Source organism: Arachis ipaensis, chromosome B06 (genome assembly GCF_000816755.2).
Source record: "Arachis ipaensis cultivar K30076 chromosome B06, Araip1.1, whole genome shotgun sequence".
NCBI lineage: Eukaryota > Viridiplantae > Streptophyta > Magnoliopsida > Fabales > Fabaceae > Arachis > Arachis ipaensis.
This window is the reverse complement of record NC_029790.2, coordinates 119,472,355-119,477,572: the sequence shown is the minus strand read 5'-3', so window position 1 is coordinate 119,477,572 and position 5,218 is coordinate 119,472,355.

Below are 5,218 nucleotides of genomic sequence, written 5' to 3'. Positions count from 1 at the left end.
ACGCGGACTAAGAAGTCTCAATGTCTTTTGTGAATCTGGAAATAATAATTATTCAGTCTTGAGGGATAAGATTTGATTTAATTAGTTATTCTCGTTGTAGCAAATATGTTACTTAACCAACTCGTTTTCTGCTCAATGTTGATTTATCAATAGCGAAAAGTGGGGAAACAATTATATTCACACCTTGTTTTAACTATTTGAAATTTGGTTATTAAAGAAACTTTGGACCAATTATTGGGCAAACCACTTGTCATCAGTAAATAATTCTTGTATATAATTAACGGCCAATTGCTTGATAGGCGCCATAAAACTTGCACGTTAAGATTAGATAAACATAATTGCTCAAATAACAACAATAACAACTAAAGTCTTATTCTACTAATAAATGAAGTTGGCTATATAAATTAAACAACAAAACGTTATTGCTCCTTATTATGTATGATATTTGTAATAGAATCATTTATACATAGATTTTGCTTGATCACATAACATAAGATTTTTTTTAAGTCTATTTTAGTCTTTAACTATTATTGGTCTATTTTTTATGTAATTGACTATTCTAATTAAATACTTTGTCTATTTTTTCATATATGTCCAAATTATTTAAAGTGAAATTTTATTGTCTTTTTCAACAATAAATGCTACTTCAATTTTTTCTCTCTCATATTCGATCGTTTTTTATCTAATCCATACGTATATGATTGATCGTTCATCTAATATAATCATCCTCATTTCATCACTATATGAGAGTAATGAAGAAAAAGTGACAGATGTGAAGGGTAAAAAGTAAAAATGATAACAGCAGTGACAAATTCCTTTCTCTTTCTTCACCAACTATCACTATTTTCACGTTTGTATCAGTTGAGTCTCATCAATATTCCTGCAAGGTCTATGCCGACAGAACCCTCTCGGATCCCTTCACCTTTGATGATGGCAAGAAGAATTGAATCACGAGCTGAAGTATACTTAGAGTAGGGAAGAAGAGTTTTCAAGAAGTTAGTTTTTCCTTAAAAGAAGAAGGAAGGAGGATGATGAAGGAGTTTTTGAAAAGCTAGTTCTACCTTCAGCAAGAAATGGAAGAAATAACATTGGGTTAGGATTATGGTACAAATAGGGGTTGGAGGTGAGGATTAGGGTGGAATGAGATTTTTTATTTTGTAAGAAAGAATAAGGAAGGAATAAGAAAAGATACATATGAATTAAAAGGAATAACAAAGAACAAAATTAGAAGGAATAAGAAAAGATACACCGCGAAAATCTAAAAAAATAGATAAAAATTTTTTACTAGACCTCTTAGAAATCTGTTCTTAGCAACTTAGGTCAATTTTTTCTACTAGATATTCAAAGAACCTATCTTTGACAACCCATATCAGAGGGATGAAATTGAAAGAACTAATACTAAAGAATTACCATAGGTTGGATCCTTCAAATTTCTTCATGCAACAAGTAAAGCAAATCACTCACATCAGTTGATCACACATAAAAAAACGTGCATATTAGCACCTAAAAAAATTTATTCATTAAAAGTTGTGTAAATTTTCTGACGAAAAATGTTTAAATAGACTCTTAACCAATTAGCCTACAAGATAGGATAAGATGACTCAATATAAATTTTCTAAAGATAAAATAACTTAATTTAAATTTAAAATTCCTAAAAATACTACTAAGTAAATCAGAACTAAATCAAATCTTCTAATAAACCCTAATAACAAAATAAACTAAACATAGACCTAAAAAATTCGAAAATAAATATTAAATTGGTGTCTTTCACTAGACTTGAAAAATATTGTTGGGTCTCTTGTTGTCCTGACTTAGCCCAATGAGCCTTATGAGTTGCCGCTATTTTAGCACTACTATTTTTTTGAGACGTATTCTTGGTCTCTTTGATGTCCAAGATCGGCATGGTATTATTCTTCTAGTATTCAACTCTTTGAACGTGACAAGATTATCATCCTGCCTTTTAGCTCTAAAATACCACAAATACCCTCTTGAGCACGTATCATTCTCTCCCTCTTAAAAAAGATTCATCCTGAATCTGCATATATGTCAAAAAGAGAAAAACTAGATACACTAAACAAAACTAGACCAGATGACTTACCAAGAAAATTATTCTTGCTGGAATTGTCCTGGAATGGTCCAACACTTAGAGTGGACCATCTTCTTTCCTTCAATGAATCTGAACCCAATCTTTGGGTTCAAATACTATGGTTTAATTTTGATGGATCTTCTTTATCCATTAAATTGTGGCTATGTCCTTCATGTGTGCAAGTTCAATCTTTTCAACCTTACTTTCATCATCTAAAATAACACCATTACTTAAGGGCAAAAATAATAATTTTAAAATAGTCAAAGATTTAAAAACATTCAAAGATTCACAAGGATAACAACCAACTGAGTTATAAATATTAGAGTTATAAAGAATAACACTCTTAACATGAAAAATTTGATCATCCCTACAACTAGCATAAGTTAGTACATAAACAAAATCTTTGAAAAACAATTCAGCAATGTATGTGAAATCTGTTATATTTTGACTCGCAATTAGAAATATCGTCACATTAAATCTATCCACAAACAAAATAATTATATATTTATGTTTTCTAACCTTAGGCAAACCTAGCAGAAAATTCATAGAAATATCAATCTATGTATGAGTAGGAATAAATAAAGGACTGTCTAACATATTCAAGAAAGCTTGAGATTCAACTTTCTTTCATACAATAAAATCAAAATAAATTTCATCAACACTTCTACATCTATGAGGCTAACAAAAATATTTAGATAATATGTTTGAAATTTTCTTTTTATTCCACTATGACATTTAAAATTAATATTTTCACAAGCAATAGATAGAGAATATAAATCAGATTTAGTTGCATAAAAATTTTTCATACAATCAAATACTAAGAATTTAGGAGTAAGAGTTGCTATTAAATTGTATATTATGGACAACTCATTAGCAATCATATTCCATTACCTTGTTGTACCACATATGAAAAATAATCCAACAACTTAGTCCACTTTGCATGCCTTTCATTCAAAATTTCTTGAACTATCAAATGTAAAACATACAACATCTTGTTGTATGTTGAATACTTGAGACATGTCCCATATAACTGCTCACTAAAGTTTGGAATTAGTTATCTTTCTTTCTTTCCATCCATATTAAGGCCTTCATAATTTACCTGTAAATATACAAAACTTTGAAAAAATTTTATAAAAATAATAAGCAATTCATGGTTAGATATATGAAAAAGTAAAGACTCTTTGGAATTTAATGACACTAATTCACTCTTGTTTAAACTAGAACTTTCTAGATCTCTCTCACAAGTGTGTTCATTGCTCTCAACTTCTTTTTCTTTCATTGATTCTTCTCTCTCTCACTATTCTCTTCTTTTCTTTCAAAACTCTTGCTTTCACTCAAATATTGATTCCCTTTACTCAAACACTCACTTTCTTTCTCAGTTTTTTCTTCTCTCAAATTCTTTTCTTTTCTCTCTTATTTTTCAAATTGATCACATCCCAAAAATCCATTTGAAAAATTTTGCACATTTGGTTCCTCCAAGTACACATCTCCATCTACAACATACTTAACAAATTCTTTCATTACTGTCTTTGAAGAAAAATTAAAGATAGGCTTAGAAGAGCTCTTCTTCTTATGTCGATCTATAAGATTCTTCACTACAAGACATACGGGAAATTGCAGCGTTTTTTTTTGGGATTGGCGGCGGTTAAAAACCGCCGCAAAATGGCATACCAGCGGTTCATTAACCGTTGCGTATTAGGGCGTGGAGATTTGATTTTGCGACAGTTCTAATGAACCGCCGCAAAACAGGATTAGATTATTTGCGGTGGTTTAGAACAGCCGCGATTTGGCTTACAAGTTTCTTAAAAAAATTGCAGCAGTTTGTAAACCGTTGCAATTTTAAAAGTAGTTTTAAAAAAATATAATTCTAGAGGTTTATAACCCCCACGATTTTCACATTTATATTAAAAAATTGGCTTCATAAAGCTACTCAATTATATTGCTTCTGCATCTAGACAAATACAAAAATAAGAACAAGCTAAAAATGGCTAAAATATCACAAATAAAGTAATAACAAATTTAGTAATGACCCTATTAAAGATCCAAATTAGATAATACACTAACAGCTTGATTCATATAGCAAGTAGCAACACAAAATTTATAGTTACAAGAATTTTTAGCCACTGTAAGTTATTTTAATGCACTATAATCTATGTTAAATCTCCATTCACCTTTTTTTACTTTACTAAGAATAATAAAATTATAGGGACAAGTACTAATATATAAACAATTATTATTTATGAGCTTGTTCATCATCTAAATATACTGAAACATATATAAATATAAAGAAAAATGAAAAGATTTATCCCATGATGCACATTACTCCAAACCGAATGCATTACAAAAACAATATCAATTTTTATGGTGAAGTCCTTTATGCCAAGCAGACCTTTAAACTGTTGCAGTGCAATAGTAATGGCAGCTCCAGCCATAAAACCCACAATGGAAACATGAGATAGGAAATTTATGAAGAAACTAAGCCTACAATAACCATTCATGAAAGCACAATACTTTAGGCAAAGCACCACCAAAAAGGACAATGCATATATGAATGAAAATGAACCTTTTGCATAGTTAAGTCCTATCTAGTACTGTATGTACCTGCAAACTCCAAGTACCAATTTAGTGACTCCTGCAAAGAAGGTAGCAGTCAATGCAAGGCACATATAGTCATGACTTTTGGTGTCACTGATCTCAATAGAAAGTAAACTCCCAAGCAAGAGGGACACCACGGCTACAAGTCGTATTGCAATATCTCTTGAGGTTCCCATGAAAGCATACACAAGAGGTGCCACAAAACTTGAGTCTGCAAGAAAGAAAATATTAATTAGCAGAAGAAATTAATTTCTTAGAAATAAAAACTTTTCAATTATCATCATGATACTCGCATAATCCATACCAATAATCCAAATATGCAAGCTTCACATATGCAAGGTCCTGCTATAATAAACACAATCATTAACAAAGTAGTGTCTACCTGTTAAAAAAATATTATTCTCCATTGCCTCATCACTCACACGCTTATTCATTGAATATTAATCCCCACACAACACGCTTATTAATACTAATTGTAAAACCCGGTTAATTAACGGCTAATTAACCCATAAATGAAAATTTATTCTAGAACACCAA